Source organism: Mauremys mutica, chromosome 5, assembly GCF_020497125.1.
Source record: "Mauremys mutica isolate MM-2020 ecotype Southern chromosome 5, ASM2049712v1, whole genome shotgun sequence".
In the NCBI taxonomy this organism is placed as follows: domain Eukaryota; kingdom Metazoa; phylum Chordata; order Testudines; family Geoemydidae; genus Mauremys; species Mauremys mutica.
The window spans coordinates 57,962,873-57,978,365 of NC_059076.1; the positions used below are offsets into that span (position 1 = coordinate 57,962,873).

Here is a 15,493-nt window from a genome sequence, read left to right on the forward strand (position 1 = left end):
AGAGTTAAACTAGCTGTGGGTGGTGGTAAGAATTTTTTTTGCAAACAGGAAAAATGAAAGTTATTTGCCAGTCTTCTCTGATGTGAATCAGATTATGTTGTTTTCTTATGACTACTAAAGTTTGCTTTTTATTGTGAGCATTGCTGCACACAAGGAGGTGTGGCTAGGAGGTGACTAAGTAGAGTAATCCATTGTTGATGACTCTTTGATGTACTATAGGGTTAACATTTCACAACAGATTACCATGGTAATTACAAACTGCAGCCCAAGTGAGCAGAAAGTCTTTCACAAAACCTGATTTCTGGTAATGGACCATGCTGTCACATTGCGATTCTTTTTCATAGTCACATTGATGAACAGGCATCAAGCTGACAGCCAGAAAGATCTCTGAATGTACAGAATTATTTACTACATAAGTAGGTATGACCCTCAACACTGAAAATGAGGAAGCTATTTTCTAGCACTACAAAATTCCAGAGTATAAACCAAATGCTACATGGGTGTCAAACTGCAGAGACACTGGAACGTCCAAAGATACATCTCCTCACCTATCTTAGGAGGTGTTGAGTGCTCTCAACTGACATTCATCAAAAGGTCTGGTCCTCTGAGCAGTGCCTTGGAGTGGTGTTTCCATGGGTTCAAGGCTTGGTTCAAGTCTTCTAAATCAGGTTAATACTCAGTTTCCAGGCCCATTCAAGCTTTTCATAGATCAAATCCCTCTTCCTTACATCTTGTATAAAGAGGTTTGTTCAATGAAGCTCTGCTGCAGTATTTGGGTGTTGGTGAGGGAGGCTTTATTAATGGATATCCAGAATAGAAAGAGTACCAAACAGTCTGAAAAATAAAAATGTAGAAGAGGCATGTTTCTAAATTTAATTGTAAGTATGGAACTATTTTCTTTTGCAGATGGATACATTTAGCTACATAAGCTAAAAAATGAAATCCCTTTCTTTTGAGTGGCAGCATGACTGGATCTTGGTGCATAGATATTATGACATGAGACATTCCTAAAATAGGCAAATAGATCTAAATGCAGGGTAGAAGCTTCAACCGTTGCTTTATGAGGATGCACACACTGCTGCGAAAGATCTCAAGTGAAAACATGACTAACTAGGACAAAATAAACATAGGCCCTGTAAGACAATGGGCAAATTCTGCTCTAGAATGTGCAGGTGGAGCTCATATTAACTTCAGGGGCAGCTCCAGGCCCCAGCATGCCAAGTGTGTGCTTGGGGCGGCATGCCATGGGGGGCGCTCTGCTGGTCGCCGGGAGGGCGGCAGGCGGCTCCGGTGGACCTCCCGCAGGCACGCCTGCAGGAGGTCCACCAAAGCCGTGGGACCTGCGGGGGGTCCACCGGAGCCCTGCCTGCCACCCTCCCGGCGACCGGCAGAGCGCCCCCCGCGGCATGCCGCCCTGCTTGGGGCAGTGAAATGTCTAGAGCCGCCCCTGATTAACTTAGTTGAGAACCACACAGCCATTTTAGAGCATAATTTTTCCTTTTTGCTAAGGACATTAGGACAAGATGAAAATAGTACTCTTGCCTTTGGGAATATGGATTAAGTACAGGGTTTAAGTTACTAACCTAAATCCAGGCTTATTCGATAGTATTATGAAATCTGTATAGAGGCCAAATCCTGCTGGTCTTCTCTAGGTGGCGATGGGCCTGAACCAGAGCATCTCCATTGCAGAAAGAGGAAGGGCAGGATTTGGGTCTCCCTGTGCTTCAATGCACATGGAGTTTTTGTGGCTAGGCAGGGCGAAGGCCAGTAAATGCAGGACTACCACCAGCTATTCTCTTGCATGGAGGAAGGATGTAATCAGCTGCCAAGGATACTCCTGAATGGAAGCAGAATTAATTCATTCCCAGCCATGATGAAGCAGCTCAGAGCACAAAGAGCCATTTGGGCTACATGCTGAATTGAAGAATTGGATGCACGTTCTCCTGAGCTATTCATCTTCCAGCAGCAATTTTAATTCCATTTTGAGATTTGTTTAAAACACAGTAAAGATGAGCAATTACAGCTAAATTTTGATCACTTAAAAATTCAGGTATGTTTTGGTAGGCATATCTGGTGCCTGCTCCTCTCTCTAGAAAACTGGACATCTTCAGTTCTCACTAAAGTGCTGAGCCACTTTTATATAGATGCCTAAATGGGGATGTGACCATCCAAATTTGGGCTCCCAAATGCTTCTTTAAAATACTTTACTATTTGAAAATACTTGAAATCATTTTTAGTTGCTGCTGGTTTTAAGAAAAAAAATGAAATTTTAAACTCATCTGCCCCTTGACTGAATTACTAAATCACCTTTAGTCATTCAGGTTCACAATCACTGTTATACCCTTTCTTTCAAATCTACTCTTGGCAAGAAGAATGATATTTTCTGTGGATGTGGGCCTCACCACCATTCCCCATGGTTTGCCACAGTTATCTGTGCTTCTGGATTATTGCACTGTTCTCTACTTGTACCATCTCCTGAAGGTGGCTCAGAAATTTCAGTTGGTGCAGAATCTGGCTCACTGCCTGATTACTTGCTTATTAATGCTTCCTGCAGTGAGCATATTAGACCTGTGCTATAAGACTGAACTGGCTGACAGCATGATTGTTCTATAAAGCCCTTTTTGATTTTGGTCCTGCATTTAAAGGTTACCTCTCTCTAAGGTGCAACTTAGGCCAAGTGGAAAGCTCAAGCTGATGGTCCTTAGTTACGTTTGTTTGGAGAAAGAGGTTCACAACAGAGAGCCCATGACTTTGTAACTTACTCTTCCCTGGGCTACCAGAGCCACATTCTATTGATCTTCAGGGCACCTTGCATGGTAGACTGGGAAAAAAAACACATTAATGTAGCCATTGGATCAATTTGACCATTGGATCAATTTGAATTTGTATTCATGTATTTTACGTTCAGCTGCATGTGCATCTAGAGCTCTGGATAAACATTTTATAAGTGGGAATAAAGAAATAATGCACTAAATGAAAGTTCTGTAGAATACATTGTTTTAGAGCTCAAGGCTTCATCATTATAGTGCAAAACCAAAACAACTGAATAATTAGCAATTGAGTATAAGTAAAGAGGTGCTTAACAGTAAGACTAGTCCTTTTCTAGAATGATTGTGCCATTTCTGAAGTCTAGTGAAGCCAATGTATAGACTGACATTCTTTAGTCAGGAGTTAGAATCCTCCATCATTACACATGAGTAAAAATGGCTGCCTCATGACTCCCAAATCATATTTTTGCATACATCATTCACACCCCACTGCTTTTCCTTTGTGTAAAAATACCTTTGCCCTAGCATGAAGATTCATGGAATTATTAGGAAACAATCATAGAACTTTACTTTTAAGAAAATAAGCCAAGCTAGAGCGGCTATGACAAGTTCACCCAATCAAAAAATTTTGAGTACAATAGCTTATATGTGTAAGACATGACCAACATAAGCCACATGTATACAGAAAATAATAGAGAGCTAATAGTGTTAATCTAGCTATATTGCTTTTTCCTTAGAAATAGTTTTGCAACTTACAAGATACAGTTTGAGGATATAGAAACTTTATATTGAAAATGGTTAACTACTATTCAACTTTTAGAGGGCTCTATTCACTTAAAAAAAAGGCGCCTCTGCAGCTGCTGTCACACACAACTTCAAGTTTTCTTAACTCTTAAGCTTCAGAGGACAAATACAGTTCAGAAGCTTTTATCCAAAGTTCCCTGTGGAATGCCCCAGTAGGCATTTCATACAATCCCCCTCTTTTACTATGGAGCTCCACTGAGTTTGATTGACAAGGTGGGGCAATTGGGCAGTGACACAAAAACATTAAGGAAACTGTCTATTGAACACAAGACTGCTAAACGTGTGGCTAAGCTGTCCCCTGGTGAGTGGAACATTGTACTCTAGGGAACAAACAAAGGTTGCAACTAGTGCAGATAAGAGACTTTGTAAGACGTTAGTGTTTAAAATCTTTAAATTTGTAGTGTCATGTCTAAAGTAGTCTCCACAACCAGAACACTGAGAATATGCAGATCCACTAGTCAGTCATGAATCTACCAGTCTCGCCCTCAAGCTCCATCTATGGCCATGTGTAGGGATTCCTCCCAGAGCCGGGCTCTGCAGCATTAAGGAGTGGTGACCCTCCTGGAAACCCGGTGGGCACCCCAAATCCTGTGCTTCTGCACAGTTGAACAACACCTATTCTGCCATATGCAAGGATGTCAGTACCTGTGAGGGCAGAAAGGACAGGATGTGTCTCCATGTACATTATCGGATTAGCTGAGTAATGAATCTCTGAGCACTAGATCAGAAAATTAGATCAGTAGGGCTGTCAGGTGATTTTAAAAAAGGAATCGTGATTAATCGTGCTGTTAACAACAGAATACCATTTATTTAGATTTTTTGGATGTGTTCTACATTTTCAAATATATTGATTTCAGTTACAACACAGAACACAGTGTAAAGTGCTCACTTTGTATTTATTTTTTATTACAAATATTTACACTGTAAAAAACAAAAGAAATGGTATCTTTCAATTCACTTAATATAAGTACTGTAGTGCAATTTCTGTCATGAAAGTTGAACTTACAAATGTAGAATTATATACAAAAATAACTGCACTGAAAAACAATGTAAAACTTTAGAGCCTACAAGTCTACTCAGTCCTATTTCTTGTTCAGCCAATTGCTAAGACTAACAAGTTTGCTTACATTTATGGGAGATAATGCTGCCTGCTTCTGGTTTACAATGTCACCTGAAAGCGAGAACTGGCATTCACATGTAGTAGCTGGTGTTGCAAGATATTTGTGTTCCAGATGCACTAAAGATTCATATGTCCCTTCATGCTTCAACCACCATTCCAGAGGACATGCGTCCATGCTGATGATGGGTTCTGCTCAATAATGATCCAAAGCCTTGCGGACCAACATATGTTCATTTTCATCATCTGAGTCAGATGCCACCAGCCACTTTCCAAAGTTCCTGACCTTCTGCCTTAAGCACTTCTGCTGTCAGACCATCCTTACCTGAAGCTTTCCCTTCTTTCATTTGATGGACTGTGTGGCGGACTTTGCTAATGAGAACCAGGAGTATGTGTTCATCCATTTGTTGAAGTGATGGCATTGGGACGTCTATACGTGATGCAAACAGCTGAGTATAGAAATCCCTGCAGATTGCCTCCATCTCTGTTCGATTGGTTACTGATTCTCTGTCCCTGTTTACAGCTATAAATGCAACACAGACAGAATAAGAAAAGAAAAATTAAACACTAGCATTGAATAAGGATTAATATAATTGCAAACACACACACACGCAAGTACAAGTAATATTATGCATTAGCTACTTATTACTATAAAAGCATGTCCTTAACAGTGACAGGTTTTACTGATGACAGGCACGAGTACATGCAAAGCTATTATTATTTGTTAACTATTAACCTTACAAGTTCTATTCTTGCCCTTAATAACCACAAATACAAACAAAATACTATCAATTGATTAACAACTTTCTACTATTCCTTAACAACTTAACACTGGTATAAAACTTTTACTATTTCTAATACTGCAGAGATCAAATTATCGCAACACTAGCATTAATACTATAGTGTCAGTACAACTTGAGATCAAAACAGCTCAAGCAACCAGACGTCTTTACTCCGTAACCTTATACTGCATGCAACCAAACTATTTTACTTTAAAACTTTACCCTACCGAGAATACATTACCCTTTAGTCGACCGCTCTTTGCACTGGTCAGGTACAGATAGTTGGTGTGATTCAGGTTTCCTCGGTTGAGGGGGTGTGGGTCAGATGGTCAAGGAGAACCACATCCTAGACCAAGACGTGCACACCCACCCACCTGAGGCTCTACACATTTATTCTTATCTGCCCGCCATGTTTTGAAGCAGGTCAACCAATCAGGTTAGGCCAGATCTTTAATGTGATTAGAGTTGTTGCTTTGGCTGTATAATTCAGGCTTACTTATTTTCTTGTAGCCAATTGTCATTTTAGTTTCATAAGTTATTCCCAAGGAGATAGTTATGCCTGTATAGCCCATTGTTAATAAGGCTCTCTTTCAACAGGTTTCTCATTAAAACACTTGTGTGGGTTATTGATTTTCTGCACCAGCGCTTCCATTTCCTCACTGCAAAATTGGTTCTCTTCTCCATTAGCTGTGAGAGCCCCAGCCAAGATCAGTCAGGCCTTGCAAACTGTTGCTGGCTCACAGCAATGGAGGCAGAAGTGAGAGGGGAGGGAGGTGTGGTTGGCATACTCCATCTAGGAAGAGGCTTGGATTTTGCTATCTAGTTGGTATGTACATCACCCTGCCCGAGACAAAGCAAAGTGCCAGCAGGAGAGTTCCTGGGGGAGTGGTGGCTCCCAACCTCCCTATTTTAATTTTGGTTTCTGCTTACAGAACAGGCACTAGCTTATGACAAGTGCAACACGATCACTCCACTTCCTCAGAGCACTTGTGGAGGCCATATGTCTCCTTCCTTTACAGCTGCTAAGGAAGTTAGGGAGTGTCAGGGTGGGGGGCAGGGAGGCCCCATGCCACCCCAACAGAAGTAGCAGCTGCAAACCATAGTTCCCCTGCTTTGTCTAGAGGCTGGAGGCCCAGACCCCCACCTCGCCCCAGCAGAAGGCTTTTATATGAATGGCTGCTGCCCCTACCACCATAGGTCAGCAATGAGAAAGGACAAGGATTGTAGGACTACTCTGCGTAGCTCTGATGAGGGCTGGATTGCCATAATCCAGCCCTGCATATATGGTATGGGAGGAAGGGGCAGTGTTTTAAGATTCAATGTGCATACACCTAAAGTGCTACAATAGGCTCACTATATACACTGGAAGCTGAAATATTAAAGAAATCCCGGTTACAGTCCCAGAAATACCTGTTTGGCTTTAAGCACTTTCACTGGTGGTGTGATTTTTCTGTTTGTAGTGCTGTAGTACCTAAAAGAGCCCTTTTTTTGTGAATGAAAATCTTCCAATAATCCCTTTAAGGGGTTCAACTTCTGTTTATTAGTCAGTACATTGACTAAATGCAATCTGGCCACCTGGTTTACTAGTAAGTGGACAAATATTTCTAAGCAGCTCTGTAATTAGAGTCTTCAAGCTATGTCCAAAGCGATTTGCTTGTTTCTATGTACCATGTGTCAGTTTTATTACTGTTGAGAACTATGAGAAGACAAGGTTAAAGTCTGTCAGACTGCTAAAAGCCAGGAAATCAGGATTAAAACAGAAAATCCATCCTTAACTCACCTCATTGTGCCCAGATATTGCAGGTAGGTGATGTACCATAATACCTAGACAGACATAAAAGGAAGAAGCTTAGGATGGGATTTCAGCCTTCCCTCTGAATTTCCTGGTTTGTGTGTTTTAAAAAACAGATTTGTAACATTTTGAACATCTACAAACAGCATTAAGAAAAATACACCAGCTTTAGAATGACAAGATATGCTGAGTGTCCCAAACAGGAAGGATCATTTTAAATTTGAGGACATATATTAATCTTTCAGAAATTTGTACATAACCCATCATCTCCTCCTGCTCATAAGAACATAAGAATGGTCCACTGGGTCAGACCAAAGGTCCATCTATCCCAGTATCCTGTCTTCCAACAGTGGCCAGTGCCAGCTGCCCCAGAGGGAATTAATAGAACAGGTAATCATCAAGTGATCCATCCCCTGTCGCTCATTCCTAGCTTCTGGCAAACAGAGACTAGGAACACCCTTCCTGCCCATCTTGACTAACAGCCATTGATGGACCTATCCTCCATGAATTTATCTAGTTCTTTTTAAAACCCTGTTATGGTCTTGGCCTTTACAAAATCCTATGGCAAGGAGTTCCACAGGTTGACTGTGTGTTGTGTGAAGAAATACTTCCTTTTATTTGCTCTGTGCTTGTGTTGTCTAATTGTACCTTAAAATGTGAACCTTAAAAACAAAAAGATGAGGAAACGTCTCCAAGCCAAAATATTTTACTTATGCCAGCTCCTACCTAACATTTAGCGGACTCCTTCCAGTTCTTTGGTGGAGAGGGCCTCATAGGTTTATTTATTTAAATTCTTCTGTGAAGTATGCAACACTTCTCTCCCCCTTTCAAATGTTTGCATCCAACCAAGCTGGTTTCAGCAGCTTCTCAGAGGGAGTCAAGGTCAGCCATCAGTGCAGCCTTTGCTCACTCAATGTTATTTAAATAAGTACCCTGGTGTAGCCAACTACACAAAATATACTTTCAAAGAGTGTGGGCCAGTAGCACTCCAGCTATGAGGAAACTTTGGGAGCCTGAATAGGTTTTATTCAGATAGGATGCAGGAGAGGATGATACAAAGTGCTCCATTAAAATGCCAGGGATTTATTATAGTTTGGAGGATAGGCAGGTTCTGGACTGACTTACTGCTTTGGCTGGCTGTAAAGGCCAGTTTTTAAGGTAACCATCATTCAGCTTCAGTTCCCCCTCAAATATGAAGTGTCCTAATATTTGATAGTCCAAAATGCAAGTATGGTATCTCTTTTCTCGATATCCACACTTAAGCATGGAGTGCAGCCTTGCTAGTCATTTCAGAAGATAGATGGGGGGTGGGGGACAGGACTGTTTTGTTCTCTTTTTTGGTAGGGATCTTTAAGCTGCATAACTGGACCCACTGGCTGGCTGAAAAGAGATTAGGCATAAGTAGGATTTGTTAAAGCCACCTGCTTAAGATATGACAAAGTCAGTCAACTGTGAAGCTGAGCTACTCAGACATCCAGGAAGTCTTCTGAAGACAGGAGATTATATATTGCCCCCATAAAGAAGCCATGTCAGGGGCAACAAGATTAATCCAATGCTGTAAGTGCCATTGCCAGTAAGAGTATTGTATTAACTAATTAATGTTACTTGAATCTGTCCACTAGTTCTTTCTACATAGAGCAGACTGTAGGAGCCATTCAGTACAAATATTATGTATCTCAACCTTCTGAGTGCTTATACAAAGAATTTAAAAAAAAAGTGAAAAAGGTACCATCTAGACAGGGAAATATAAACCAACACAACCTGTAAGTTTTTCCACTCCTGTTGTGAAAGTGAGGCATTAACAACTATAGTGCTGAGTTATCCCAGATAGATAATGCAAAGTCTGAAAGATTAGCTTATTTACAGTTCAAAGAAGAAGTGTGGCCATACTATAATTGTGAGAATGGGGGCAGGCAAAAGGTTTTTTTTATTACCAGTATTTCTCCCACCATTCTGTAAAATAAATTGCACCACACACACTATTATGCCTCCATCAGAGGGGTTATATGGCTCCCATTTATCTAATATCCAAGCCAAATTCAATGTGTGGGTCATTGCATCATTTTGCTTAACTACAGTAAAAATTCCCCTTTACTTTGCACTAGATATCCTACAGTTACTTTGTGTTTCAAGTTATTGTTTAGCACCACCCCTGTATATGCTGTTACACGGTGTTCATCCCAGAGGTAGCTGCACTCTAGGACTATGGCCCAGAGCTGAATTCATGACTGTGGCCCAGATCCACAAAGGGACTTTGGAGCCTGGGTCTCCCACCTCGCAGCACCTGTCACCCTGCTCCAGTGACTCTGTACAAAGTGGAACAGTTTCAACAGGAGAGATGAGGGAGACTCTTTTCTTCCCCTCTGGCAGAGGGGTGGGGATTTGAAGCTGGGTCTCCCATATCCTCAGCAAGTGCTCTAATCCCTGGGCTAAAAGTTGTAGGATGGGCAGCAGCTGCAGCACCACTACCAGTAACGCTCATATGCCCAGCAACCACTCTTCATAGCTCGCTAAGCAGAGATAGGTGTCTAACTCCAGACTGCAGGAAGGTGCTTACCTCCCAGAGAGGGATGGGGCTTAGACCTCATCACTGCTGTTGGCATCTCCCTTTGGATTATTTAGGTGGCTCCATGCAGCCATGAGCTGCCAAAATCTTAACCGGTTCCCTATAAAAAGTTCTGATTTAAGGGATGTGCCACAGTATGTATTTTTTTGTACCAATAGAGTTACCATATGTCCATATTTTCCCGGATGGTGATTTAAGAACCAAAAAGCCTGACATGTCCAGGAAAATATGGATGTATGTTAGCCCTACCTAAAGTGTTTTTAAAAAGATGGGCCTGAACTAGAAATAAGCTCCGTTTCACATGTGTGCGTCCCTGCCACTCCCTGGGTGTGTGCTAGGGTGACCAGATGTCCCGATTTTATAGGGACAGTCCTGATTTTTGGGTCTTTCTTATATAGGCTCCTATTACCCCCCACCCCTGTCCCAATTTTTCACATGTGCTCTGGTCACCCTAGGGTCCCAGCTGCTCCCTGCCCCCCTCATTGAAGCAGGTGTGCAGGGTTACTGCCCTGGGAACTGCAGGGCACCAGTGGACATGGGGACAGCTGCAGACAGGGGCTGGCTGGAGGCAGAGGAGTCCGGTGCTGGCTGGCTGTGGGCAGGGCAAGGGGTGCAGGGCTGGCTGGAGACAGGGGCTGGCTGTGGGCAGGGTGGAGGGTACTCACCAGGAGAGCAGCAGGACACAGCCCAGGCCTACCAGAGCAGCCAGGGACCCACCAGGCAGCAGCGGGAGTCCCAGAGCCAGAGGCTGGGGGAGGGGAGGAGCAACAGCAACAAGGCCAGTGCCCAGGGCCAGATGGTGGCCCACATAGCTCCCACAGCGCAGCACCCCTGGCCAGGGCCAGCTTTAGGCCGATTCCCCCTGAATCGGGCCCCGCGCCCTAAAGAAGAGCGCCTAACTTAAGCGCCTTTTTAATTTCTACTCACCCAGTGGCACTCCACGTCTTCAGTAGCGGGTCCTTCAGTGCCATGGAAGACCTGGAGCGCCGCTGGGTGAGTCATCCCTGTTGGGGCCCCATCGAAACTATTTGAATCGGGCCCCGCACTTCCTAAAGCGGGGCCTGCCCCGGCAGCCAGAGGAGGAATTACATCACTTCCTGGCCAGAGCCCATCAAAGCCACAACACCCCCTCACAGGGAAGCGGGTTAACAACTGGTTCTAAAACTGTTTAAAAATTTAACAACTGGTTCGTGCGAACCAGCTCACCACTGGCTCCATGCCTACTGTGCTGGCTTTGTGGATTCTGAGGTGTCTATCTTTCCACATTAAATTGTATAGAGTCTACTCACCTAATTTGGCTTTGTGGATCACAGTGCTGTTTCTAGGATTTTTCTAGATGACTAAAAGTTAGTAGTGAGTGAGTATCACAGTGCCAACACCTAAATGCCTTTGTGGATCCCACCCCAAATCCATAGCTTAGTTCCAGGTGTCTCAGTTTCACGGTAACTGCACCTGTATTTCCCCCACCCCCAATCTGTGTTCCACTCCAGGAGTGCCTTGTCAGGCCTCCAGCCATCACTTGTATCTGGGCAGGGACCATTGTCCCATTCCCTCTGACCTGGGAGTTTTAAGGCTGCACAGCAGCATCCCTGCCTTACACTGTGATATCTCCAGCAAGCCAATCTGCCTAATGGCTAGCATCTGTGTGTTGCTTTCTGCACCTTATCACACGGCTCTAAGCAAGCATCTTTATTAAGGTAAAAGCCTCCAGAGAGGACATTGTATTGTTTCTATTTCCTATATACACATGCTAAAAGATGACCAGCGGTCACCCATCAGTCTTACTGGGCTCTTGTAGGCCAAAGTCTTTCCAATCCTTCCAGAGGTTGGGGCTCCCCCTTGGAAAGAAAGAAGGCCCCGAGTCAGTTAAATGCAACCTTTTGGGACAAAAGCTCTTTCTTTGTCTGTTGATCTCCAGAAAACTCAGTTTGAACCAGTATCTGCAAACCCTCCCAGTGGGTAGTACCTCTGTTTGGAACCCAAGTGATTCACCTAAATGACCCCCACTGTTGTTAGTTCCTGGAAGAACTGTGACAACCTTCCCACCCTGAAATTACATATTATATAAAAAAAATCCCTGATTCACAATGATACATAAACTTGATACAATAGGTTCCTCTAAAGATACTCCATGTGGTTGCAAGTGTCCATCAGGCTTCTGATCAGGTGAGTTACTCTGATAATTGAGACATCAAGGTGCTGATGGGAAGGTGGGAGAATCTAATGTGACAAACAACAAGAAGTGACAGACACATCCTATTACTGCTTAAACTAATGTACTAACTGAAAACTGAGATAGATGCTCCTCAGCCAAACCATTGTTTAAAGCAATTTGGTTTTGCAGTGCAAAATTTAAAGGATACACTTACATTAAACAGTTTCAGGTTGCATGCTCAGTAAGAAAGCTTCATAGATAGTGACAATATTTTTAAAATAAAATCAGGACTTTTTCAGATCACAAAATAATTCAAAAGACAAAAAGGCACACTAAAAAAGCATACTGTCACTGCTGCCAGATCTTACTCAGGAGCACCACATGCTCTTTCCTTGCACACAGGATTCTTCCAATAATTTAATATTCTGAATGAGTTTGACACACTAAAGTATTGTTAGCATTCATTCCATGCAAAACAGTAGCTTTGATAGTATCAACTCTAAATTGATGTCTCTTTATTCTGACCACTCCTCATGACACACAGTATTCATTTCATGGGAATGTTCTAGTCACCACAGAGCAAATTCTGCTCAGTTGGGAGCAAAAGCATTTTTACTCCCAAAGTTTCCTACTACTTTAATTTTTCCTGCCCTCTTTTAAAATGAGAGAATAAAAAAACTTTAGAAGCATATCTTCCAGTCTTAGAGGTGGGGGAGAATAAGTCAAAAAGGCAAATTAAACTAAGTGCAATCTAGGGAATAAGGATGAAATGTGAGCCTGAAGACAACTGTGAAAGCTTAAATCTGAACTCTTGATGACATTTTTACTACAACCATGCAAGGAAACTCAGGGCTACCAACACAGAACAAAGTTCAGGTGTGAAATCAACAAAGCATATTTCCCAGACTTCTAAACTGTAGTCACCAGATTTGTGCAAATTAGCACATAGCAGCTCAGATAGAAAGTAAGTCCTATTTTAACCTTTGTTAATCTTTACAGAATACACACCAGAAGACCTCAGTTTGATAAAGTGATGCACGATTAAGGTATTTATTGCAAAAGGACCCTTTTTCCATTTGCTGATAAGAGATAAAACTGACAATGTTCAGTTCAAATTTGGTATGTTTACTCTGAATGAGTAATTTGTTGCTGAAAGTTTCATCTAAAATAGTGGTTCCCAAACTTGTTCCGCTGCTAGTGCGGGGAAAGCCCCAGCGGACCAGGCTGGTTTGTGTACCTGCCGTGTCCGCAGGTTTGGCCGATCACAGCTCCCAGGTACACAAAAAACAGAATCCACATCTCATGAGCTTCCTCTTGGTTTGGTTTTGCAAACCAAAAACCCAGCTGACAAAATTTTGCAAAGCCCACACCTAGCTGCCTTTGCTTCTCTAGAACCAATTGAAGAGTCCCTCCCCCGTTTCTGCTTAGCTCTCAGAATGCTATAGAAACCACTGTTATGTTTTAGGATTGAATAGTACTCTTCTCTTCACGAGGCTTGAAAGGTGAGAAGCAATGAACTAGGGATCAGGAGTTTAGAGTCATAGGCACTGCCTTTCATAAGGGCCATTTCCTTCAGCAAGCTTCTAGCTTTGTGGTGAATGATTAACTGTTAGCTTCTAGGCTGACCATGCATCTTTGAGGATTCGTTTGGCATCAGTTCTCATTCAGCTTTACCTAAATTGTCATCCCAAAGGAGCACTTATGAATCTGAACTTTATCCCCTTTTAGTCCATTATTCTTTAAAATGAGCCATGCCTGACAAGTGCCGGGGCGGGGGGAGGTCTGAAATCTAGTCTCTTGTTTTAAAGCAGTTTTTCCTCCTGTGGTACTATAGGTATGGTAGATTTTGTCCCCTCGTCCCAGAGAGTTTTTCCATTTCCCTAGTTAAATGACAATGATCCTTGCCTTTCCTTCTTACCACCACTTACTTAATCCACTGATTATGACTGAACTTTATTGCCCCCATCTGCCTGGTAGATGGAACATATGGGAATCTCTTTTGAGCTCATTAAGGCTGCTTCTTTATTCCTAGCAATTTCAGCTGAGAAACTGGAGAGTGACTTGGTCCAGAAACTGAGTTACCTTCTCTGAGCAACTGTCCTTTTAAATAGAACATTATCTAGGCAGTGGGTGGATCTTCCATGGCTACTATATAGAGGACATTAGTCTCCAAGGCCCGATCTACACTGGGGGACAAACAAAACAAACAAAATCTAAGTTACGCAACTTCAGCTATGTGAATAATGTAGCCAAAGAATGTACTTAGACCTACTCACTGTGGTGTCTTCACTGCAGTGAGTTGACCGCTGCCGCTCCCCCCATCAACTCTGCCTGTGCCTCCCATGGCGGTGGAGTACAGGAGTCAACAGGAGAGCACTCGGTGTGTGTGTGTGGGGGGGGTAGTGTCGATTTATCATGTCTAGTCTAGACGCAATAAATTGATCCCCGCTGGATTGATTGCTGCCCGCCGGATCGGCGGGCAGTGTACACATACCCCAAGGCCGTCAATCCAAGTGTGGTGACAGAAGTAGCATTCCACTGGAGACTGATCAAAAAAATGTATCTCATTAGTTTGAGTATGAGACACAAAATTGCCCCTTCTTATCAGATGTGGTTTTAAGTGACCTGCAGGGATCATAGCAATATCCTTATCTTCTGCAAGATTTTTTCCAAGCTTGCTTTTAAAGGATGATCAACAGGTATGCAGGGTATCATCTGTACATTACAAATTTGTTAATCTGCAAAGCACGCTGGCTTCACATATTAAAGAAATTGAAGCATTTACATTACAGCATGCTTTAGTAGATTAAGTACGATGATTGAAAGAGGCCATCAAGCACCAGCAAGGAATTAGCGAGCCTGCACAGATACTAAATTACAACCACAAAGTATGTTGCCATTTAAGAATATGTATCAGATCTTTGTCTCAAGATGAAATGGTTTAACAATAAATAAAAGATCCAATTTTTCCCATGCTGAGAATGAACTCAGGAACTGAGCAAAATCATGAGTAGGTACACTTTTATTCAGGTTTTCCCATATACCATGCATTTCATTGTTTGCTATAAAAATGGTATGAGATCAAAACTACTACTGTTTACAAAGCCGCATCAAATAATATTGGTGAGATTTTGCCAATGAAGTTTAGTAATGGTTAGAATTTGAGGCTTTTCCTCATAGAATTATAGGACTGGAAGGGACCTTGAGAAATCTTCTAGTCCATTCCCCTGCACTCAAGGCACAGCTAAGCATTATCTTCTAGACCATCCCTGACAGGTGTTTGTCTACCCTGCTTTTTAAAATCTCCAATGATGGAGATTCCACAGCCTCCCTAGGCAATTTATTCTAGTGCTTAACTACTCTGACAGTTAGGAAGTTTTTCCTATTGTCTAACTAAACTGTCCTTGCTTAAATTTAAGCCCATTGCTTCTTGTGCTATCCTGAAAGGATAAAGAGACTTTAAGGTGAGACTTAACCATTTTATCCACCACCTTTTATTACCTACAATA

General features: G+C 42.4%; 1 long non-coding RNA gene across 2 annotated transcripts in view; it reads right to left on the reverse strand.

Moving 5' to 3' along the window:
- Window positions 1-15,493, reverse strand: part of LOC123371920 — a 31,455-nt gene continuing 15,962 nt past the window's right edge. Inside the window, exons 2-5 of one of the 2 annotated variants that reach the window (XR_006580008.1) lie at window positions 7,252-7,295; window positions 5,015-5,212; window positions 2,763-2,821; window positions 1-834 (exon numbers count right to left, since the gene is read on the reverse strand). This is a non-coding gene — a long non-coding RNA (uncharacterized LOC123371920). Of the gene's footprint in view, window positions 835-2,650; window positions 2,822-5,014; window positions 5,213-7,251; window positions 7,296-15,493 lie in introns of both variants that reach the window. The other variant, XR_006580009.1, reaches the window with a different exon arrangement.